The sequence below is a fragment of the Marmota monax genome, unplaced genomic scaffold, assembly GCF_021218885.2.
Source record: "Marmota monax isolate L192 unplaced genomic scaffold, Marmota_monax_Labrador192_F-V1.1 WCK01_AAM20220418_F8-fsc00120, whole genome shotgun sequence".
Taxonomy (NCBI): Eukaryota; Metazoa; Chordata; class Mammalia; order Rodentia; family Sciuridae; genus Marmota; species Marmota monax.
Window position 1 is genome coordinate 3132741 of NW_026694424.1, and position 26708 is coordinate 3159448.

A 26708-nucleotide genomic window follows, 5' to 3' on the forward strand; every position below is an offset into this window, starting at 1 on the left:
TTATAGGACACATTTGCAGACCAATGAACTAAATCAAGTCACAGTAAAACCTGACAGGAATAGTGCTGATTCTGGTTGGGAAAGAAAGGGAATTTACACCGAAGCTGAAGACTTAGTCCACAAATCCTAGCAGGAGTGGAAGAATGTATACAGGATTGAATGCCGAAGGGCCTGTGAGTTAACTTTCTGCTGCTATGACAAAGTATCTGAGAAAATTAACAAGAGGAGGAAATATTATCCTGTTGTGTGGTGTCAGAGGTCTCAGTCCGTAGTCACTTGGCCACGTTGTTGTGGGCTGTGGTGAAGTAGAACATCATGGTGGGCCACATGCAGTGGGGCAGACGTGCTCGCTTCATGGGAGCTGGGAAACAGAGGGTTGGGGGGAGGCCAAGGGACAAGATACATCCTTTCCAGGGCACACCCCAGTGATGTGCTTCCTCGAATTATGAGGCCCCTCCTACAGTTTCCATCACCTCCGAGTCATCAATTCACATATGAACCCATCAATATCTTAATACATGGATCAAATCAGAATCCTTATAATCTAATCACTTCTCAAAAACCCCACCTTTGAACATTGCTACTTTGAAGGTTTGGGCCTTCAACTTGTGAACATTTGGGGGACATTTCAGATGCAAACTATAACAGTCTGGATGGAATATACAGTTGGATGCTGGAGTGTATCTGCCTGGAGCACTCTTCTGAGATAGCGGACTCAGTACCCTGCTTCATGGACTCCTGGAGTATCTCGACTGACTTTTCTTTTTTAGGAAAGCGATGCTCAAATAAAGTGAAGGAGATATGTGAGAAATGCCTCAGCAGACAGTGACCAAAGAGATCAAAAGGCTCAGAGAAGAGGCCATGCTGGAGTTAATGTTCTTTGTAATAGGCAAGAAACAAGGTCATGGGATTTTTAGGGAAACCCGGAAGACAGAGCATTTATCAAAGCTGTAAGGAATGAGCTGGTAAGAGGGGCACTGGAACACTGAGCAACTCAACGGTGACTATCCCTTGTGGGGCAGGGCTGATGCTATCGATGATGCTGTTATAGAACCCCACTCCTGAAAAACTATGGGGATAGTAAGAGCCGAGGTTTATTGAGGCCAGCTGGTAGAACTTAGGTGCCAGAAACAAGAACCATACAATTATTATAATGAGTGCCAAGTTCGAAGTGACAGCTAGGGGACCTCACTCATAGAGAGCTATGTCGGGGATTCCAGTAGTTAGCCTTTAGCCATGGTGGATACATTCCAAGATCCCTTGTAGATGACTGAAAACATGGATAGTACTGAACTCTGTATACACTATGTTTTTCCTGTATATCTATATTCCGTGATAAAACTTAAAAGAGATTAATAGCAATAACTAACAACAAAATAGAAGAATTTTAACAACAGACTGTAATAGAAGGTAAATATGGCCTCTCTCTCTCTCTCTCTCTCTCTCTCTCTCTGTCTCTCTTAAAATATCCCTTTTTACTCAACTCACCCCTTTTGTGATGATGTGAGATGATAAAATGCTTGTGTGATGAGATGAGGTGAGGTGAATGATATATGTACTGTGTTGTAGCATTTGGTACTGTGTAAGGGTTACTTGAACACAAGTACTGCAGTACCACAATGGTTGATTGGATAACTAAGATGGCTACTAAGTAACTAACCAGCAGATAGCACATACAGCATGGATACCTTGGACTAAGGGGTAATTTATGTCCCAGGTGGGACAGAACAGAATGGTGTGATTTTATCATGCTATTCAGAATGTTGTATAATTTAAAACTCATTAATTGTTTATTTCTGATATTTTCTATTTATTATTTTAGACTACAGGTGACCATGGATAACTGAAACCACAGAAAGTGAGACCATAGATAATGAGGGACTATTGTACCAGAACATGGTGCTCTTAGGAGCAAGGTAGAGGGACCGATGGCAAGGGTAATGCTTATGCACCAGTGAAAGGTCATGGCCTATTTCCAGAGTTGAGCCAGTCCTTCACCCAGAACCTGCTGGATGAATGAGGAACTGGTCTGAGGAAGGATCTTGCTGTACCATAGCAAGTGTTTATGGTAATAATTTCTCCAAAAGGATGTATGGCCATTTACTTAGGTACATGGGAAAAGGGGAATTCCATGATTCCCAAGATTCTACCAAGATTCTTCAGAATGTCAAACTCCATTGATATTCAGGGACTTTTATGCTTTATCATGGCCTTTGTTAAAGTGTAGGCTTGTGAGATACAGGTAATAAGAAATTCAAACCCCAAATCTATTTCACAATGAGTTCTTTGATTCCACGGATCCATCTGGTGATCATTTGTTCAGTTTCTGAACATATAATTCCAATGGACATCCGTAGTAGTTGGCACAATCCCCTCATTAGTTCTTTAGTTTTAAGAGTGAACCCCTGTAGTAGAGAAACCCATTGAAGCCTCTCAAGTGTTCCTTTTATGACAAGAAAATATGTAACAACCAATATCATCTGTAGGAGGAATGGCAGAGAAACATGCCAATCTAAATATACTCAATACTGCAAGGGCAGTGGTCCCCAAAATGTACCTACTTAATTTACCATTCTAACCCCTTTGCAACTGGAAGTCCTACAATTTGGAACAATTGCAAACAATTAGGAACCTGAAGAGAAAACCTACAGAATGGGAGAAATCTTTGCTAGCTATTCTTCTGACAGAGGATTGATATTTAGATTACATAAAGAACTCAAAAAAATTTACACCAAAAAAGAAAAACAATACATAAAGAACTCAAAAAAATTCACACCAAAAAAAAAAAAACCTAATGAATAACTGGGCAAATGAATTAGACACTTTTCAAAAGAAGAATTACAATATTCCTATAGCTATGGGATCCACTGTTCTTATCATGTACATAACCACCCCGATGCCATCTGCCCTCTGGAGATTTTTGACAACACAACTAATATGCCAAACTGGAGGTGAGATCTTGTAAGGATGGAGTAATGTTAAATCAAGGCCTGTTATTTACTCCTATATCCACAACATATGAAATTGATGGTCCCATAAAATAAGGATTGGAGGTAGGTTTAGCACCACTCACTACTACTCTTAATGACCTATTTGGGGAGTTTGTGCTTCTTGGTTCTTGCACATTTAGTCTCTTGTGTTCTGGTCCCCAGAGCGAGAGTGTTCCTATTAAGTAACACAGAGAGAGTTCCATTAAACTTAAGGCCATAGTTAATAACACAGTTGAAACTGCAGCCATTCAGGTGATTCTCTGGGTTGGTTCTTGGTACTTTCTTGCCAAATTCTGATGGTAAATGAGCAAGTATGGTAGCTACAATTGACCCATGGCTTGATCTTGACCATTACCACCACAACCATGGTTACTCATGGCTCAGGGCCCTCCAGATGAGAATCTGCGTCACTACACTCAAGTGAGCAGCAGAGATGTTTAAATGTGTGTGGGAATCTCAAAATGGGGTTAGGAAAAAGGGATATTCATGATACCAGATATAGTTGCAAGGACTGTGATTTGTCCAAATAACCTTCCTCTTATAAGTGTTCACCAAAAAAGAGATCACCAGAATCACATGGAGCTATCCTTAGATGGCATGAACTTGCTGTATGAAGGCATTAGATTTGGGCATCTCGAAGGGTGGATTGAAATGGTAGGGGAGGTACACTCCTCAGATCTTCCCTTCAGAACCAAAGCATCCACCTCCAAGCAGTCAGATGAGTCCTGCAAAGAGACTTATCAGTGAGGCTTACACAGGAATGGTTCTTGGCCAAAGGGAGCTACCCAATCCAAGGTGACAGCCCATTTCCACTGGTGGCCTAAGGTGAGTTTATGTGAGGCTACAAAGGCCTGACCCCTTGCCTTGATTAGGAAAACTGAAAGGCCTCTTCTGCTGTAGTCTCCCTGTGGTGTTGCCGAGGCTTCTTGTCATCTCATCACAGTTCCACATCTCCCTCTGTCTGCTTCGCCCCAAGATGATATTTCTGAGAGTGCTCCCCGAAGAAGCTCCCGCATGTGACCATCCATCTCAGATGGAACCTGACCTAAGACTGGGCATTGATATAAGCATCTTATAAATGCCTTTATTTTCCCCAATTGTTGTAACTCTGGGGTTAAAAACAAACCAGTGAATAAGAATAAATAATTTTCCTTTCACAAGCTGAAAGTTGAAATATTTAGTAGTTTCATTCTGGGGAAAACATCTGGTTGACAAGAAAGGCCTTTGTTTCTTATGGGCAGGCTTCTCCACCGAGCGTCCTTTCTATCAATGAGCTTTTGGTATTTAAATTATTTATTTTTAAATCAAGTTCTAATCCATTGTTTAGGTGTATGCTGCTGAAGTATTTTTAAAATGTAGTATGTTTTTAAAATTAGATGTCCATCTGTCATTATATGGAATGTGTGTGGGCATACAGTGAATAGACTATTTTTAACCTCTGAATTCTATTAGGTTGCTTAACTATATCCCCGCAAAAGAAGTGCCATTAGAAGTGTTTCCTTCCTTCACTCACAATTAATTTTGCTCTTTCTTTGTGATCCATGGCATCAGATCTTTGAAAAGCCAAATCATCATCACTCTTTTTAAAAGGGATTGTGGAAAATTGATCTGAAGAATTTATGTCCTCCTTCCATCTCCAAATAATTTCTCTGCAGCAGGAAAGACATGTTCACTGAGCATATCATACAGCTTTTAACTCACTAAATTTTTCTTAGATTGATAGTTCCTACTTAAATTGGAGGCAGTGTGAGGTGCCAGAAGAATGTAGAAAGTGATTAATCTTTTTATTTTAATCATCAATTTCAAAACTAATCAGATAATATTTGGAGTGATTCCATTTCAATATCAGCGGGTAGCATATGGAGTAGGATTTTCTGATAGATGTTTTTACATTTATTTATTTCATTCCTTTTATATGTGGAATTTCATTTCTACATATTTTACTCTCCCCTTAAACATAATTTTTGGGGGTTAATTGTTTTTACTATGGAATTTTCCAAACATCTATACAAAAATGTAGATAGAATGATATAATGAACCTTGATGTATCCATGGCTCAGCTCCAATAGCTAACAACAGTTTGCACCTCTGATTTCATCTACCATTTCTGCCTTGGCCCCCTCCCATCCCCTATTCCCACATGCATATTTTCTAGAGTATTTGAAGCAAATATCAGACATCATGTCATTTACTTTGTAGGTACTTTACATGAATTTAAACAATAAAACTTCAAAAAGATATAACCCTACTCAGCAAATAAAAATAATGTCTATTATAATATCCAATCCATATTCCAATTTCTCCAGTGGTCTTTTGGAATGGGCCAATTCAATTAAGAACAATAAAGCCCACTGACCACGTGGTTGCACCTCTACTGGTTAACATACATTATCCCTCTCTCCTCAGTCATGGCATTGAATTTGTTGGAGAAGTCAAAATGTGTATCTTTTAGGTCTTATGTTCTAGATTTGCATGATCACTTCTTGTTATATTTTTAACTTGTTCCCCTGGTGTCTCTATTTCTATAAGCTGGTGATTAGATGTGCACCTTGATTTGATTAAGGTTCAAGTGTTTTGGATTTTGATCCAACATGGCAGCAGGAAGGGAGTGAACCACCTGGTGATCTCACCTAGTCAGAATACTACATCTCAGAGTCTTATAGGACCCCTATCCAGCTGCTCTCAGCAGAAATCAACAGTGCTGTGACCCCACAGGGGGCCCAGACCTCAGCCTTCGAGTAGGATGCCTGGCATTGGAGCAGGACTCAAAGCCTGAAGTTCCAGTCCACGCAAGACCCAGGGATCACCTTAGCAGAATCACCTATTAACACATCTGCAGACCGCCAAGACTTCACTCCACTCTCATGCAGGTCACTCAGCTGCTACCTACTCATAGCATAACACCATCACCCAGCTCCCCCCATATCACCAGGCTCCCTCTACCTCACCAGACACTGGCGCTGAAAGCAGACCACCGCCATCTTGATTCAACATTCTTGCCATTTAGCTGGGGGAAGTTCCTAGATCGGATCTCTGGCGGCCAGGTACCAGATTTCTGCCCTTTCCCCCTCCCCAGCGGAGGTAACCCAACACAGTAGTAGTTGCCCAACACAGGTGTGCAATGTGACCAGGGAGCTGCCCATGGGAGCCCTGGGGTGAGAGTTTCCTAAACTGGGAACAGCTAGGGGAGAGGGAGAGACCAGGAACTGGGAAATCTCCAGGCAAGAGAGGGAGATAATACCAGGCGCTTTATTATCAAAATGACCATACTTCCAAAAGCACTATACAGATTTAATGCAATTCTGATCAAAATCCCAATAGCATTCCTCATAGAAATAGAAAAAGCAATCATGAAATTCATCTGGAAAAATAAGAGACCCAGAATAGTTAAAGCAATTCTTAGCAGGAAGAGCGAAGCAGGTGGCATCACTATACCAGAACTTAAAATATACTACAGAACAATAGTAACAAAACCAGCATGGTATTGGCATCAAAACAGACTGGTAGACCAATGGTACAGAATAGAGGACACAGAGACTAACCCACAAAATTACAATTATCTTATATTAGACAAAGGTGCCAAGATTTGGATCAAAATCCAAATCTTCAACAAAATGTACTGGGAAAACTGGAAATCCACATGCAACAAAATGAAATTAAATCCCTATCTCTCACCATGCACAAAACTCAATTTAAAATGGATCAAGGACTTAGGAATACAACCAGAGACCCTGTGTCTGATAGAAGAAAAAGTAGGCCCTAATCCCCATTATGTGGGATTAGGCCCCAACTTCCTTAATAGGACTCCTATAGAGCAAGAATTAAAACCAAGAATCAATAAATGGGATGGACTCAAACTAAAAAGTTTCTTCTCAGCAAAAGAAACAATCTGTGAGGTGGATAGAGAACCTACATCTTGGGAGCAAATTTTTACCCCCCACACATTGGATACAGCACTAATCTCTAGGCTACATAAAGCAAAACACCAAAAAAATGAATAACCCAATCAATAGATGGGCCAAGGATATGAACAGACACTTCTCAGAAGAGGATATTCAATCAATCAACAAATATATGAAAAAATGTTCATTATCTCTAGCAATTAGAGAAATGCAAATCAAAACTACTCTAAGATACCATTTCACTCCAGTCAGAATGGCAGCTATTATGAAGATAAATAACAATAAGTGTAGGCGAAGATGTGGGGAAAAAGTCACACTCATACATTGCTGGTGGGGACTGCAAATTGGTGCAGCCAATATGGAAAGCAGTATGTAGATTCCTTGGAAATCTGGGAATGGAAACACCATTTGACCCAGCTATCCCTTTCCTCAAACTATACCCAAAGGATTTAAAAACAGTAAACTACAGGGACACAGCCATATCAATGTTTATAGCAGCACAATTCACAATAGGGAGCCAACCTAGATGCCCTTCAGTGGATGAATGGATTAAAAAAATGTGGCATATATACACAATGGAATTTTACTCAGCGTTAGAAGAGAATAAAATCATGGCATTTGCAGGTAAATGGATGGCATTGGAGAAGATAATGCTAAGTGAAGTTAGCCAATCCCCAAATAACAAATGCTGAATGTTATCTTTGATATAAGGAGGCTGACTTGCCACAGTCTGGATGGGCAAATAACCGGGATGTGACAAGCAACTTGTGAAGGTTGAAACAGCGGGAGCAGCTTTATTATGGGACAGCAGAGGTATATATACCAAACTAATTACACACAGCTTAACTTAATTAACATCATCTAGATACAGCAGTCAGTCATTAAGGAATCCTCATCATCTTAATGGCTCGCTGGCTTTGGTTCATAAACCTCTCCTCCTGGCAAAATGCCAGGTGCCATCTTGACTTGGTTGTGGCCCTCAATACTGACTCATAGTGGAGTAGGGAGGGAGAGCATGAGAGGAATAGATGAATTCTAGATAGAGAAGAGGGGTGGGAGAGAAAGGGAGGGGGCAGGGGATTAGCAAGGATGATAGAATGTGATAGACATCATTATTCAAAGTACATGTATAAAGACATGAATTGATGTGAACATACTTTATATACAAACAGAGGTATGAAAAATTGTTCTATATGTGTAATAAGAATTGTGATGCATTCCACTGTCATGTATTTAAAAAATAAAACCAGTTAAAAGTAAAATTAAAAAAAAACAGAAAAAAAATGTTCAAGTATTTTTAGGTCATCATGTTTCCTGTGCTATGTTCTTCCTGTGGAAACATGAGCTGAAGTTGTCTGTTTGCCCCACTTGAGTCATGCCAATAATCAATCAGGCGATATCAGAATATTATATCCTCTTCAAGCCATCTATAAACATTTCACCTGACTTAGCATCCTCTGACAATCATTGTTGCCTAGGCCAAGTGTTTCACTAAGGATTGAAATGGCAATTTTCTTTTCTGTCCTTTCTTCTGTATTAATTAGACATAATTCTTCTGCAAAGAAGAATTTATCCCCATCAATTATTTGCCTGCTTTGAATATAGTTTGTATAGGAAAGGCAGGGGAAATTCTTTTTTCTATCTACACATTTATTAATTTTCAGTAACAAGATGGTGCCTTCATATGTTTTAAAAATATCATGAATACATTGATTTTTATTATTAATATTTTAATTGAGTGAAGTTATTCTTTTTTTGGTTTGTTTTTTATGTGCTCTTACTAGTTATACATGATAGTAGAATGTATTTTGACATACATATACAGAGTATTAACTTCTAATTTTTCTGGTTGTACATGATATAGAATTACATTGGTCATGTAATCATATATGCATATAGGATAGTAATGTCCAATTCATTCTACTATCTTTCTTATTCCCATTTCCTCTCCCTTCCCTTTATTCCTTTTTGTCTAATCCAAAGTCCTTCTATATTTCCCTAACCACACCCCTTTGTGCATGGTGAGAGATAGAGGTATAATTTCATTTTGCTTCATATTAATTTCCAGTTTTCCCAGTGCCATTTGCATGTTAGAGAATTGTTTTTTGGGGATTGGCTTATTTCACTTAACATGACAGTCCCTAGTTCCTTCCATTTATCTGCAAATGCCATAATTTCACTCCTATTTATGACTAAGTAATACTCCATTATGTATATACCACATTTTCTTTATCTATTCATCTGTTTAAAGGCACCTTGGTTGGTTCCACAGCAGCTATTGTGAATTGAGCTGATATAAATATTGATGTGGCCATGTTACTATAGTATCCTGGTTTTAAGTCCTTTGGGTATATACTGAGGAGTGGGATAACTGGATTAAATGGTGGTTCCATTCCGAGTTTTCTGAGGAGTCTCCATACTGTTTTCCAGAGTGGTTGTATCAATTTTCACTCCCATCAGCAATGTATGAGTGAACATTTATCCCCACATGCTCACCAACATTTATTGTTGCTTGAATTCTTGATAATTGACATTTTGACTAGAGTGAGATAAAATCTCAGTGTAGTTTTAATTTGTATTTCTCTAATTGCTAGAGATGTTTAACATTTTTTCATATATTTGTTGACTGATTGTATTTCTTCTTCTCTTAAGTAGCTGTTCAGTTTCTTAGCCTACTTATTGATTAATGATTGGGTTATTTGTTGGGTTTTTTTGGTGTTATTTTGAGTTCTTTGTATATCTTGGAAATTAGTGCTCTATCTGAGATGCAGGTGGCAAACATTTCTCCATTCTATAGTCTGTTTCTTCACATTATTGTTTCCTTTGCTGTGAAGAGCTTTTTAGTTTGATTCCATCCCATTTATTCATTCTTGATTTTACTTCATAAGCTTTAGGAGTTTTGTTAAGGATGTCAGGTCCTAAGCTGACATGATGTAGACTTGGGTCAATTTTTTCTTCTGTTAGGTGCAGGGTCTCTGTTCTAATGCCTAAGTCCTTTGTTCACTTTGAATTGAGCTTTGTGCATGGTGAGAGATAGGGGTAAAATTTCATTTTGCTACATATGGATTTCCAGTTTTTCCAGTGCCATTTGTTGACTCCAATGTATGTTTTTGGTGCCTTTGTTCAGTATGAGATGACTGTATTTGTGAGGGTTTGTCTCTGTGTCTTCTATTCTGTATCATTGGTCTATGTGTCTATTTTATTGTGTCTATTTATGCTGTTTTTGTTACTATAGCTTTGTAGTTTAATTTAAGGTCTGGTATTGTGATGTGTCCTTCACTTTTCCTACTATGGATTGCTTTGGCTATTCTGGGTCTATTATTTTTCCAAATGAATTTCATGACTGCTTTTTATATTTCTATGAAGAATATCATTGGAATTTTAATAGGAATTGTATTAAATCTATATAGTGCTTTTGGTAGTATAGATGTTTTGACAATGTTAATTCTGCTTATCCAAGAGCATGGGAGATCTTTCCATCTTCGAAGATCTTCTTCAATTTTTTTCTTTAGAGTTTTATCCTTTTCATTGTAGAGATCTTTCACCTCTTTTGTTAGATTGATTCCAAAATACTTTATTTTTTTGAGGTTCCTGTGAATGAGGTAGTTTTTCTAATTTCTCTTTGGTATATTCATCACTGATGCATAGGAATGCAATTGATTTATGGGTGTACATTTTATACCCTGCTACTTTGCTGAATTCATTTATGAGTTCTAGAAGTTTTTTGGTGAAAATTTTTCGGTCTTCTAAATATAGAATAATGTCATTGGAAAATAGGGATAGTTGAGTTCTTCTTTTCCTATTCACATCCATTTAATTTCTTTCTTCTGTCTAATTGCTCTGGCTAGACAATGTTGAATAAAAGCAGTGAAAGAGGGAATCCTCTTCTGTTCTCTCTTTGTCCATCAATTTGTTTGAAATTATAAACCCTTTTGCATACTTACTGTTTTTATCGTAAGCAATAACTGAACACATCATTTCTGTTTATTGCAACAAAACTGTAGATGTCTTAGTAGGAGCTATTTGTTTTAAGGCTATATGTTGTTTGCATTGTGTACTGTTATTATTTGTTTCCCTCTTAAAGGTGAGATACTGAAATCCTTCAGGTATACTATAAGTCTACAGTTTAGAAAGTGGACTGTTTCAAATCCACACTGCTAGGTGGATAGACATACAAACAACATGAAAAAGCAAGAGACCAACTTGCCCTAAACAAACCAAGGTGCTCCAATAATAGAATGCATTGACACTACTGTGAAAGAAGTGTAAGAGAAGGAGTTTAGAATGTACATCGTTAAACTGATCTGCAAGGTAAAGCACAATGTAAGGAGTGATATTAGAGACAAAATTCAAGAGGTGAAAGATCATTTCAATAAAGATATAGAAATTCTGAAAATAAATCAAGCAGAAATCCTCAAAATAAAGGAATCAACAAATCAAATTTAAAATTCAGACCAACAGACTAGGACACTTGGAAGACAGAGTTTCAGGCAATGAAGACAAAACATATAATCTTGAAAATAAAGTTGACCATGAAGAGACGATGTTAAGAGACCATGAACAGAACTTCCAAGAAATATGGGATAACATGAAAAGACCAAATTTAAGATTTATTGGGATAGATGAAGGCATACAGGTATAAACCAAAGAAATGTACAACCTTTTCAATGAAATAATGTCAGAAAATTTCCCAAACCTAAAGAATAAAGTGGAAAATCAGATATAGGAGGCTTACAGGACCCTAAATGTACAAAATTACAACAGACATGCACCAAAGCACATTATTATAAAAATGCCTAACATACAGAATAAAGATAGACTTTTAAAGGTTGCAAGAGAATAATGTCAGATTACGTAGGGGGAAACCAATACAGATCTCAGCTGATTTCTCAACCCAGACCCTCAAAGTTATTTAGAATAACATGTACCAAGCTCTGAAAGCAAATGGATACTAGCCAGAAATACTATACCCAGCAGAATTAAGCTTCAGATTTGAAGATGAAATAAAAATCTTTCATGATTAACAAATGTTTTAAAAATTCATAATTAGAAAGCCTGCACTACAGAATATTGTCATCAAAATATTCCATGAAGATGAAATGATAAAAAAGAGTTAAAACCAGCAAAGGGAAGAACTAAACTAAAAGAATAGTCAATCAAAGAGAAACTAATTCAAATTAAAAACCAGAATAAACCAAAATGACTGAGAATACAAATTATATCTCAATAATAACCTTGAACATAAATTATTTAAATTCAACAATCAAAGGACATAGAATGGCAGATTGGATTTTTTAAAAAGACCCAACAATAAACTGTCTCCAAGAGACTCACCTCATAGGCAAAGACATCCACAGATTCAAGGTGAAAGGATGGGAAAAAAAAACAACAACATATCACTCACATGGATTGTGTAAAAAACCAGAGTTTTATCCTTATATTAGATAAAGGGGCCTTCAAGACAAAGTTAATCAGAAGTGACAAAGAAGGACATTTCATACTGCTTAAAGGAGGTATTCATCAACAAGACATAACAGTTGTAAATATTTATGATCCAAACAATGGAGCATCTATGTATATCAAATAAACCCTTCTCAATTTCAAGAATAAAATAAACTACAACACAATAAATAATACTGATGGTTTTAATACACCTCTCACCACTGGATAGATCCTCCAAACAAAAACTAAGCAAAGAAACTATAGTAATTTAGACTTAACAGTCAGTAATTTAGACTTAACAGATACATGTAGATTATTCATCCATCAATGATGGAATATACTTTCTTCTCTACTGAGAAGAAAGCACACAGAATCCTTCTTTAAAATAGACCACAAAGTAACTCTTAGCAAATATCCTTGTCTTGTTTCCCATTTCTAGGGGAAATGCTTTTAATTTTTCTCCATTTAGAATGACATTGGCCTGGGGCTTAGCATAAATAGTGGGTTGTTTCTGTTCTCTAGGCCTCATACTGTACTTTCCAATATAACCTAGAACGGAAAGAAGCAAGATAACTTCATTAAAAGAAAAATAATTCCTTTACTGTTGAGAGCCACAGCCAAAGGGGCCCCAGCAAACTTCCAGCTGCCAGCAAACTTCCAGCTGCTGGCTGATGATTGGCTCACAGCGGCCCCAGCAACATCTAGCTGATTGGCTCCTCGGCCCCAGCAACATCTAGCTGATTGGCTCCTCTGCGGTGATGCTCATTGGGCTGTTTCCCTGCCCTTTCAGACCACGGAGCTGCTCATTGGGGGACTTTTTTGGCTCCGCCCACATGACCCAGCCAATCGGCCTCAAGAGCAGGAGGATTGGGGGTGGGGGAGAGAGAGGCTTGTGGAAAGCCGGTGGTGGCAGTTGAGGCTCTGAGGGTTTTTCCTGAGAGGCTGTTTTGTTTGGCGTGTGTGGTTCTAAAAATAAAGTTAGTTTCTTTTGACAAGTGGCTCCTGATTGTGCCCAGCCAGACTGCGGCACTTTACCACAAGTCCTATAGTGTTGATTAAAATCCATTTGTGATCCGATCCATCGTGTTCTCTTTTGGTATCTTTCATGGTCAATTTAATCTGCTTGTCTCTTAACAGAATTTAACGCAAATTATGTAATAAAGAAAAATATTGATGTAACTATACACTGCCATCTGCTTCCGTTCTCTATGCCATGCCGTATTGATTGCAGCAGACCAGGTCAAACCTGAGTGTTTCCTGCTCTCAAGGTTGGCCTCTCAAGGCCTCATGTTATTCTGCCTCCTTGCTCCCAGGGGGGAACGTCTAAGTTCTTCGTTGACAGCCCAAGGCAGAACAGTAAAAACAGGAAGTAAAATAATATCTCCATTTGACGTGCTTGTAAATCAATTTTCCTATGGGACTGAGTTGTTGGTGTTGGGCACTCATTAAAAAATATTTTTTATTGATCAGAAAACAAAACCAGTTGGTTCTTTATTCACGTAAGAATTCAGATTGACTTGTCAAAGATGTTTTCGTCTAGTAATCCTTTAAAAATATGGGAGTTGTTAAAAATATTTTGTTGAAATTGTTTGCAGATATTTCTAATCTAGGATTCAATCTGATTTTCACGAATGGTATTGAGATTCATAATTTCATCTTTTAAAATGGATAATAAAATTCAACAGACATTGGAATTAAGAGAGGATAATCAGAAATCAATTTTTAGATATTTTTTTTCTATAGGAATATCTGATTTCAAAACATAATTCTTGACTTTAATTTTGAAAATGTATAAGTCCTACATTTTGGAAACTTGACTATGGTGACCTACTTGATTAGTTCTAACAATGAATTGCCTCTGACAGGTCTTCAGGTGACTTTGCATGAAGGCACATGGAAATTCAGCCTCCTGGTAATTGGAAACAACGGATAAGGGTTGTTTTATTCACTTTCCTTTCCCTTTATGTTATTCCTAACTGATGAACTGATTTTGATGCTGATCTGTTCATGAGCCAAACCCAAGCTCTTGGCATCAGGATCATTGTCATGAAAAGTGCAGTTTCATTCAATAACCCGATTGAGCACTTGTTCCCTGGTGCAGGTTCTCTGTTCAATATTAGAAATACATTGATGAATTGATGATGGAGACACAGTGCTGCTCACAAAAACCTTGCAGCCTAGCTAGCAGAACTGGACGTGCACACGCCAGAGGCTTGCAAGTGATGTGTGATGGAAGGGAGCCATCCCCGTGGATAGTGTATTAGAGTTTCTCAAGAGAAACAGAAACAGAATCAATAAGACATCTCTCTCTGTCTCAGAGGGACTTATTTTGGGGTATTGGTTCCTGCAGTTGTGGTGGCTGACATGTCTGAAGTCTTCAGGGCAGGCTAGCAGGCAGGAGAGCTAGGGAAGGATGGATTTTAAAATCTCAAATCTGAGGAGAGTCCAGGGCTAGAATTCCTTCTTCCTCAGAGGATCTGAGTGTTTCCCTGTAAGGTCTTCAGCCAATTGGATGAGGCCACCCATCTGCTTTACTCAAAGTCTACTGATTTGAGTGTTGAGATTTAATTTTTATTTTTAAAATTTAAAAAAAGTGACTGTTCTTTTTAGTTGTACCTGACAGTAGAATGTACTTTGACATATTATACATACATGGAGTGTAACTTCCCGTTGGGCGTTGAGGTTTAATCTAAACTTTGCTTCACAGAAACATCTAAACTGGAGTTTGGCCGCACACTGCCGTGTGTCTGGGCACTATTGCTAGACCAGGTTGACGCGATTAACTCTCACGGTGGGGGAGTTATTTCATGGAATACATCTTTTGGATCTGGAGTGGTTCTCAAAGTGAGGGCTTTGGGAGATGAGGCTTTTGGGAAGTGACTGAGTCCTGAGAGCTCTGACCTCATCAGTGGACTAATACATGGGTAGATTCCAAATGCTATGGCATTTTTTTTGGAGGTGGTGGAATCTGCAGGAGGGGGACCTCATTGGAGGAAGTAGGCAATTGGGGTTGTGCCCAGAAGGTTCTGTCTCGTCCCCTGGCCTCTTCCTCCCTCTCTCTGCTTCTGCTTCCTTCACAGGAGGAGAGCAGCTTGCCTCTGGCATGCCCTTCCGCCATGATCTTCTGCCTCCCCTCAGGCTCAGGCAATGGAGCCTGCCAACGGTGGACGAAGTGTCTGACACCAGGAGCCGATTTAAATCTTTCTTCCTCTAAGTTGTTTTCTCAGGTATTTTGCCCCAGTGTGCAAAGCTGACATGTTGGAGACTTACCAACAGCCAAAGAAACCCGAGAAATCAGGTTCCCTGCTACTCCCTAGGAGTCTGACCTGACAGTCCATAAGCAGTTAGGAAGCCAGGTGGTGGAAACGCCCTTTCCCCAGCTACACACCCGTGAACATTTACCACCTTGAGTGTCTGGAGGGACAGAGGTCCCACCAGCTGATTGGATTTGTTTAGACCTGGCCTTCCGATCCTCTCACTGCTGTTTCTTTCTCTGCATATTTACTGATTGCTTTTTTATTGTCTTTCACAGATCCATGATTTAAAATTGATTCTTTCCATTTTTTTTGGGGGGGGGGGCGGTGGTACCAAGGATTGAACTCAGGGGCACTCAACCACTGAGCCACATCCCCAGCCCTAATTTGTATTTTATTTAGAGACAGGGTCTCACTGAGTTGCTTAGTACCTCATTTTTGCTGAGGCTGGCTTTGAACTCACCATCCTCCTGCCTCAGCCTCCTGAGCTGCTGGGATTATAGCATATGCCACCACACCTGGTTCTCTCCATTTCTAAAACATGAGCATTTTATCTTCTTAAACATCAATAAGTTTTTAACTTTTAATTATATATTATCTACTTCTTGAATATGTGACTGATTCTAATGACACAAACTCACGAGTCAGGATATAGTGACAGTAAGTATCCCTTTCAGTTGTGATATCAAGCTGCTCTAAGTCCTTCCTCAGAGACAGTGGCTATTATCAGATTGTTGATTTCATTTTAGAGGTAATTATGATCAGAACAATGGATTATAAATACTTTAAAAATATATACCTATAGTGGTACCTTCCTTCTTTCAGTTGACAAAATATGTGGGAAATTGTATCACTTGAATTTAAAGCTGCGTTATTTTTTATGGCTACATAATATTCCATTGTGCAAATGTACCATAACTTTCTTAGTCAGTCCTTCAATAAGTTATTTCTAGTCTTATGCTAATATGACCATACAACATAAATATTTTTGTATACATACTTTATTCCCCTTATATAAGATAAATTCCTAAAAGTGTAGTTGCTAGATTAATGGGTACTCCTGTTTGAAATTTTGATATATTAGCAAATTGTCTGCCATAGAGACATTGAACAATTGCGCCATAGAACATACTTACAGCTAATTATTTCCAGCTCCAACTTATAGATGCACAAACATGATGTCACCTGGGGTTGTTTTCAAAAACGGGGATACATTTTGGTGGACCATTCTTTTCTTTTCCCTGATGCCCCTGGTGACCATTCACAGGTTTTTGCAAGTCAGCTGCTTGGATGCAGTCAGAGGAAAGGGGACAAAGTGAAATGAAAATGTGAAAGGCAGTTTACAAGCATTATTTTAAAAAAAGAAGAGGAGGAGAAATCAAAGCACCATCTTACCAATGGAGACATTGACCCCAGAGAGTCACATTGTTATTATTTGGATCTGCTTCAAGTACAAAAATGTAGGTCACTCCTTTGTGACTTGTCCAAGTTCATATAGCTCTTAGGTGCTAGGAGTAGAACTTGTACATTCCTGGAGGATATTTGTGACTCTATAGGTCATATATTTGTCACCAATCCAAGTGAGTTAATTCACATGCATCATTTAGGACACTGCCTGGTCCGTGTAGATACTCAGTGAAGTGAGTTACTGTTGTCTTGTTCATCGGGAGATGGGTGTGGAGTGAGTGGGGTCAGAGGGACTGAGGGGACCAGGAGGAATCCAAGCCTTGAGGGCTGAAGCACCAGAGATGGCTTGGATGCCCTCCCCAGTCCTCCCAGCTGTGTAATTCAAACAGCTCCAGCTCTGTAGCAGTGTTGAGCCGTGGAGGCAGATGAGCATTATTGTTAATTGGGCAGGAGCTAATGAGAGCTGTATTTCTTTGAATTTGCCCATCGAATGAGAACAAACATTAATGACCACTGGGCTGGAAAGGCCAGATATAGTTTACCAAATGAGAGGGCATCTTCCCCCATCAGTTATACAACAGTGTGCAGAGGGCCAGGGCATGCTTCCTGCAGCGGAGTCCATCACCGGCTGTGGTGTTAAATACAGAGCCAAGGCCCCATCAATTGGCATCCGAGTGTGAAACAATTAAACGCGGTGCTGCCCCTGCAGCAGCGCTCCAGCAGCCACCCTGTTGGAGCTTTCAAGGCTCAGCGACCCCTCCCACGACAGAGGAATAGAAATGTGCTGATTTTTTTTATGGACACAAAGAAGTCCTCGGTGGGGAGCTCATCTCTCCTAATTGAAGCAAGATGCAGAAGGCACAGCCCCCTGGGTCCCCGCGGAGGGCAGAGCTAAGCTGTGCCCTGGTGGTGCCAGCTTCCTGTGCCAAAATGGATTCTAAGGTCTACTGATAGCTGAAATGAGAGCCATCAGACACACCTGGTGGGAAACCCGCAGTCCGGGGAACTGTGGTGGTTTGATTTCTTCTCCTTTTCTTTGTTTTGAATGATGCTTGTAAACTGCCTTTCACATTTTACTTCTGTTTCACCAGATTCCTAGTTCTCCTCTTCTGTTTGTTTTGTTGTTGTTGTTGTTGTTGTTTTTTTTACCCAGATAGTGTCTCTGCCCCTGGGCCTCAGGGAGGGTGGGGAGTATTCTGAATAGGATTTGGAGATGGTGCAATTATCTGGGTTTATGCCAAGAGCTTGTGTCCCTCCATTTGATGCCGATGATTTAAGGGATTGAGACCATTGACGTCAGCCCAGGAAAGCCCTGCACGTGGAAACGTGGGAGCAATGAGGAACAATGCAGGTGGGATATTGTGGAGTTTCTCTCTGTCTTCTTTCCCGTCACCTTTAAGAGCTTAGAGAGAGTCCCACCATGTCTCCAGGGCACCCCCAGACCTATTTGACCCTGGACAGTCTGCTTGGACCATCTGCTCCTGGTCCAGGGCCCTCTGTGTTTCTGGCTGCAGTGAGCTCCTGCCCTGCTCTGTAGCCCTCAGGGCTATTTACTTCTTAGGTCCTAAGGGTGCCAAGCAGCCACCTGGTTCTGCAAAGGGTGGATCAGAAAGGGGTAAGTTACATGTCCCCCATGCTCCCGAACCATCTGGCCTGCGTAGCTGTTGCAGTGTTGCCCAGTGGTTAAGAGTTGACCGTCTCTGCACCTCTTACTGTGTGTCTGGGGGGAATTGCTTATCTTCTCTGTAGGTTATCTATATCTATAAAATATGGATAACTGTAATACCTACTTCATGAGACTGTTGTGAAAATAAATACCATGTACATGAAGCAATTAAAACAGTGCCTTCCATATGAGGGACCCAGTCCCTGAGCAGAAACACTCCACACTTTGACCTAGGACCTCTTCCCGGAACTCGAATCTAGTGAGGTTGGGATGTAGTGGGGTTGGGTAGGATGTGAGCGAACAGCTACCATGTGATCCCAATGTCACCTTCATCCTCCCTTTGTACAAGGAATCTGATAAGCTGCCAACCATATCAGTGGATGGACCTGGGCACCCACAAGGCCACAGTTCTTAACATGCAGGGCCTGGTTAGGCCTCTGAACCACCCGGCTCATGCAGGTCATCCTCTGTAGGCCCCTGGCTGACACCCACTCTTGGGGCTTTCTTGCCCTTTTAAAGCCCACCTTGCTGTCTGAGGCCCGGTGCATCACATTTGAATTTAATTCCCAAGCCCATGCCAGGTTCATCGAAATGAGAAGACATGTATTTATGAATATTCCCAACCCTCCCATCAGTTTTCTGCAGGACTCTGTCAGGCTGAACCCAGGGTTCATCAGCTCTGCCTCAAGAGTTCCCTGCCACTGGGGTTTAGCATGTTGCTTAGTCCTGTCCTGGGAGATGGAGAGCTGCTTCTGGTTTATTTTCCATTTTTTCTTTGGAAGGGGCATCAAGGGTGTCCCTTACAATGTTTTAATATTTTATTAAAGCAATTGAGGTTCTTATTCCCTTCCTTTTCATCTTCAAATGAGATACCTTCTTCATATTTCCCTTTGACTTATGTTAGCTTTTCCCAGATTTTTTTTTTTAATCATGAGATTGATGCTCTCTCCTCTTATATCACAATATTGGGCATGAATTTTGAATTATTTGTACTTTAATAATAATTGAATGAGACTGCCAAATAAAATGGCCAATAACTTAAACATTAACATTTAATTTTAAAAAAGAAGTTCATTGATAAGCTAACCTTATTTTTAACAGAGCACAATCTCTAAAGAGATCTTGGAAAAACATCTGAGTCTGTTTGTCTGTGGGTTTTTCTCTCTCTCTCTCTCTCTCTCTCTCTCACACACACACACACACACACATTGATAGTAAGTGATCTGTGTTCTTTTTCTTAATGGCTTAACTGGGGTTTTAGTGTAGACATGACAAAATTGGGGTGTGGCCCTGTGAGTTTGTGAAGAGGTTGCACTCACCAGCGATATGCACCTGTGAAGTCCACCCGTCTTAGCCCCAGTTTCCTTGTCTTTAAAATGGAGAAATTTGACTTCTTATTCAAGAAAGTCATTTCCAGACCTTATAGTCCACAACTATATGGATTCAGAAGACAAGAGCTCCAATTTATAGTGGAGATTAATCCACAAACAAAGGCAAGTGGCTTATTTGCATACAAATAGAATGCTAATCAGGAGATATGGGTAAAGCTCACCAGAAGCAAGATGGACTGTCAGTACACCATTCCTCTGGAGGTGCCCAGACAACGCAAGCCCAGGCAGGAGAAATTAATTTCGCAGGAGTGGTAGAGTGCCATCGGTTATCAACAGCCCCAGGCGCACTAAATGGTTTCTGGCCCCCAAGTGCCCAGCAGGGGAGCCCTTATCTCTGCAGTCCTGGAATTTGGAGCCATTATCTGCTGGAGCATAGGGATTAAAAATGATGTTTGGGGCTGATGGACAGTGGTGAATAGTCAGCCATGTGGTGACGTCCATTGCTAGTGGGAAATGAGTCTTGGCTGTGGAAGTCAGGAGGCCAAGGTGGATGGATTCTGGACCAGTAGCAGAGGATCAGAGTCACCTCAGAAAAGTTCAGTAGCCTTCTCTGCAACTGAGTGTTAGCCTTCAGTTTGCAAATAGTTATCAACTGATTCTTCTTTATTAAAAATATATTTATTTTTTATGTTAAAGTGGACACAATATCTTTATTTTACATTTAGGTGGTGCTGAGGATCGAACCCAGTGCCTCATGCATGCTTGGCGAACACTCTACCACTGAGCTACAACCCCAGCTCTCAACTGATTCTTGTGACAAGAATACAATGTAATAGGATTGCAAACGACCTTTGAAAAATTATAAGTACAATTTGTATAAGGGATCAACTTTCAGGCAACAAGCATTCATCATTTATTATATGCTTGATACATTAGCCAATGTATGTTTTGTGATTATTATAGATGCTTTACATAAATCATTTTAGTTCATTCTTACAACCTGTAAGATAGTTAACATTGTAATCCCCATTTAGGTATTACAAAGTGGAGGTGATGTAATTTGTCACAGCTATTATGTGGCTGAGCTGAGATCCCCAGCTCACTCTAGAACCTGTAATTATAACCTCAATGATATATACATATGTCCTTCAATAAAATTTATGGTAATAGGCCTTATTTAGAAGTAAATTTAATATTTTGTGTAATGTATATTTTACTTATTTTGAGATACTATAATCTTACCTACATAGTTAATCAATAATAACAAATAATAAGCATATTCTCATGCCTTTAAATCTATTCCTAAGCATAATCAAAAGCACATGTCATTATACTATAATCTATTCAATTTGTAGTTTGACATTTAGCTCCTTTTCATTATAAATCTTAAAATGAATATATAATTTGTATCCTTTTTTAAAAATGGAATTATTGTATAAAAGTATATATGTTTAATTTTAAATTTGATTCAAAATATTTTAATGCAATTTCTAGTGTGTCTGAAAGTAGGGAGAATGATCTTATGATCCCAGTTCCTTTCACTAGCTTTAATAATCATCAACACCCAGCCAACATTTTATTGTTTATTTTCTCCTTACTCTGCAATTATTTTAAACCAAATTCTAGATGATATCTCATCTATAGATATTTCATAACATATATCTTTCTAAAAATACTAGGCCTTTCTAAAAATACTATATCACTGTCCTACCTAAAAAATTTAGCAATAATTCTTTCATATTACCAAATACCATTTCATTTCACATTTCTTTGATTGTTTTATGTATTTAGATTGGTATTTAAATAGGTTCTACACCTTGTGATTGGTTAATAGCTGCTTTGGATCTCTTTGTGTCTATAGGTTCTCTCTCTCTCAACCACGGGGTACTTGGCGATCATATTTCTTATAAAGTCCCTCAGTTTCCAATCGTATCACCAAAGTACTTAACATGTTCTTTTCTCCCACTTATAATTTGGTAATTAGATATATAAACTTGATCAGATTCATCCTCCCAGGTTTAAGTCTTCTGAGCTCTCCTCACAGGTTGAAGGATACTCTTGGATTGAACAAACTTGAGTTAGTTATTCACAGGCCAATCAAACATGGCAGCCAAAACTATAGAATGAGCCTGATTGGTCTGTGGCGGGGGTTGGGGAGGAAGAGGCATTCATCCAAGCCACATGGACTGAGAATGGGGAGGTGGGTGGATCATAAAACAAAAATTGCAACTTTAAAATAGAACACAGTGTTTTAAACTGAACAGAGTATGAATGGATGCAAAAGTAACACATGCTCTCTGTCAGCAATATACTGCATTAATGGTGGTGTTCTCCTAGGATTGTAACAGCTGAACGTTCCTATCCTCTAGTGATGGTGGAGCTGTCATAATTGTGTAGCGTAACACGTTACTCACATGTTGAAACTAGTGTAAGCAAACTCATGGTGCTGCCTGACATATAAAAGTATAGCACTTTTAATTATGTACAGTGCATAATTCTTGATAATAAACGATTATTTTACTGTTTTGTGTATTCACTATACTATATTTTGTCATTATTTTATAGTGCCTTCCTTCTGCTTGTTAAAAGTAAGTTTAGCCAGCAGTGGTGGTGCACACCCATAATCCCAGCTACTCAGGAGGCTGAGGCAGGAGGATCTCAAGTTCAGGCCAGCCTGGGCATCTCAGCAAGACCCTGTTTCAAAATGAAATATAAAGGATATAAAGACTGAGATGTAGCTCAGTGGTAGAGTACTTGCCTAGCATATGTGAGGCTGTGGGTTCAATCCCTAAATACACACACACACACACACATACACATACTTACACACACTCACAAGTTTACTGAAAAAAAGTGTGCTGTGTTATGCCTGTAGCAGCCTCTAATGTCTCATGGTTACTGTGTCTCTTGTACCAGAGGCCACCTGGAATGACTGACCCACACCATCTAGGTTTGTGTAAGTACACTCTACAACATTCACACAATAATGAACTTGCCTAAAAACGCATTTCTAAGAATATATCCCTGTTGTTAAATGTCGCAGGACTGTACTGACCTTGGAGCCCAAGCTATAAATCTCACGTCAGAGGGAACAGTCGACCACACAGGAGGTACTTATTTCTGATGAAGAAAAGGTGTGGGCCACCTATCATTGCACAATTCAGCTGGCAGGGACTTTCAAGAACCCCTTAAAACCTTGTCTAATCTTCCTTTGGAGAGCCGAGGAAACTGGAATCTCACAGAGCCAAGGACACCCCAGTCATATTCTTAGTCAGTTGTGTGCTTGGAATGTGGATCTTTCAATCCCTCAAGCCAGGGTTTTTGCTGAGAACACTGCCATTCTCATCTCGAGATAAACTACATGGTCCTATGAGGGATGAGCAAGAATGAGTGAAGCTTAGACCAGTCACTCTCATTACTTATTCCTTACTAAGTAATATTTTCTGGCAAGGAAATTATAGGTTTTATATATATATATATATATATATATATATATATATATATATATATATATATACACACACACACACACACACGAGCAAAGCATGTATGTTTGTGTGTTTATGTGGGAATGGCTTTTAATTGGTATTTACGGTTGTATTTATATATACTAAAAACTCAAGTAAAATTTAATTTCATATCCCTTTCTCTATTTCATTCACGAAAGAATAAAATGTCTATTGAACATTTTCATTTCAGTTCCCTTTTCCTTCAAAGGGACACACATACTTTCCAAATTCTTTATGAACAACCCACCTTGATGTTAATATAGCCATGGGCCTGTCACCCGCTGATGAAAAATCAGACAGTCTTCATGACAGCTGGCTCATGGTGCAATGAGCACCATTAATGAAAAATCCCATGTATCTATTTATCCCATTGTTACCATTCTCCTTTTTTGTTCTTTGTTCATTATTTGCTGTCTCCCAGAATTTCCTAATGAGCTGGAAGGAGATGAATCTCAGTTAAGGATTCAGTATCGTGGGGTGGGGAAGAGCAGGAGTGGGTATGAAAGGGGAAAAAGGTACCTGGTGGAAAAAACACTTTAAGCATGATTTTTCACATCAATATTTCCCAGAAATGTCATTCAAAGAAGTGAGGGTTATTCAGAGAAGTATCTAATTGTATTGAGGGACTCTTTGGGGGGCGGGGAGGTGGAGATTTGAGGTTCTGTTCCTAAGTTAAAGCACAATTTATTGTTGTGTGTGTGTGTTTTTTTTTTTTTTTTTTGAGAAGTAAAAAATAAAGAAATAACAAATAGCCCCTGACATCTGGGAGCTGGTCTGGTCCTCCCAGCTGGACTTCAGTGCCACTGTGAGCTAGCCTGGTGCTCAGGCTGGACCCTGCTGTTTTTCCGCTCACATAATCAACCTCACGGAACAACGGACATCAGGCAAGGTTACTCAGAGACCATGATGAAGTGAGACAAAACCAGGTCACTGTGCAACCCATAAAGTTCCAAATATCCTCTCTCTCAGCTGAAGCAAGGGAATGATGTGTCTTCATGAATTAGAGTTTTGTCTTTGCTCTAGTTTGCTCCCCTGTAGATAATGATTTATAATATACCCAATCATAGAATATCCCCCCCTTTCTGACTACCCAGTGTAGACCATTTCCTCTACACCTGCCCTCATTAATGACCTAACCACAGCCCAGAGCCTATAACAGGTCCCTCCACCACCCTCTTTGTTTCTTGTGCTGCCAGCTTCCAATTGGTGTGTCCCCGATGGTCTTTGGCTGGAGGGCATTGATGGGGTGGGAGTGGGGTCACTTTCTTTTCTTGGATCTAATGATTAGTTGCAACAAATAAAGGTTTGAGATCATCCATGCTATCCTCTTTTTTTCTTTTTCTTTTTCAAATTACCAATAACAAAAAATTATTTTGTGCTTATTTAGACTAAAATTTTAGGTGTTATCCCAAATATGAAACAGATGAAAGGGAACTGCTGTGGCCCACACATGGTGGCTCCCAAGCCTCATCAGCTTGGGTCCCCTTACCTGTTCCCACAGCAGCCTTAAGACACTTCTCCTTCTCCACATAGAGAACCCCTTGTCTAATTTAAATCCCTGTGGATCAGGCTTCCAAGACCTAAATATTGTGGATCCCTAAAGGTCACTATTTGTTAGGGGTACTTGTTAGACGACCTTTCTAGTCTCCTGATTCTGAAGACAAAGTCATCATTCAGTGATGGTGCTCTTCTCTGTTCATGGTAGTTCAGTGCTGGCTCACCTGCCCTAGTGCTGGCTCACCTGCCCTAGTGGCTGGAGGAAGCAAGATCAGGAGGCTCCTGGCCCCATAACAAGCATCAGATACCTGAGAGCTGGGTGCAGGTGAAAGAGCTGAGCAGGGTGATAAGCAGGGCTCGAGAGGCACAGAAAACACCCTCTCTTCTCTGTAGAGGTCACACTGCCATGAAAGTTTGTAGAATTGCCAAATCTCTGTAGTAATTTTCACTGGTGTCAGTGAGCATTATGGTGCTAACTTTCGAGCTCGCTGCATTTGCCAGTGCCTTCTGTGTAAAATAATCTTGTTTCCTCTTGCTGCTGACCCAGGACATGCTGACAGCATTTACATGATGTTCTAGTGGCTCCTTGCTATCTGGAGGTCTGTGTCCAAGGTTGAACCATGATCCACGGCCAGGATTTGGACTTAAGCCCAGAATCTGACCTCTAAACCTCTGCTCTAGTCATTATTGCTGATGTTCCTTGTTAATTCTCCTTATCCACAAATTTTCAGGCTTTGTAAGCGCTAGAGTGAAATTAATTTCTGCCATAGCAGGTGCCTTCATTCACTTTCCTTTGGTTGAGCTGCCCTCTGTGAGACCCAGATGAGCCCAGACTCTGGTTGGCGTGTTTGGAAGACTTGTAGCCAGGAGCTGGGCTGTGAGCCTAGGCACTGCCACCCATCCCATTTCCTTCTCTCTTTGGCCTTGATGTGGACTAATTATTTGTGTCTCTCCCAAATTTATGTGACGAAACTCTGAGTCCCAATTTAATGGCATTAGGAAGTGAGGTCTTTGGAAGATAATTAGTTCATGAGTGTTAAGCCCAAATGAATGAATTGGTGCCTTTATTTGAAGAGCAGAGAGCTAGTCAGCTCTCTTTCTGACATGTGTTGACACGGAAAGAGGGTGGCTGCTGATAGCAGGCCCGCCCTGGCCCCTGGGGACTCAACCCCCAGTTCTTTGTTATGCATGTCAATGTGGCCAGCTCACAAGGCCATGACACGGGCTTGCGGTTCCCTGTTTATCTGCCTCGCACATATGTGTCTCTTGGGAACATCTTGACCTGTTCGAGCCTCCTGATAGGGGACAGTGACGTGACGGTAACCCAAGGACGCAGTTATTACTCTTCCCTCCTCACTTTTGAGTAATTTCCCGCAACTGTTAAAAAGATTTATAAGGGGAACAAATTTGGCAATAAAGCGCGCACACGCTCCCTCCTGGATGAAGAACCTTGGTGTCCTGTGTATTTTTAACCCCGCCGTCCCTCGCCGGACTCGGCTCCGTTAGCCGGATGCGGCATCTGGAGGTTCCCACCGAGATCCGGAAAGTAGGGGTAAGCGGACGGGGCTCACCTTCTAAAGGTAGAAGGGGGAGGATTGGTTTAAAGGTAATTTAAAGAGACAGGGTACGTACCATGGGTAACTCAACAGCGAAGGTTCGTGTGGCCAACAAACTAAAAGAGCTGTTAAATACACAAGGAACAGGAATAAA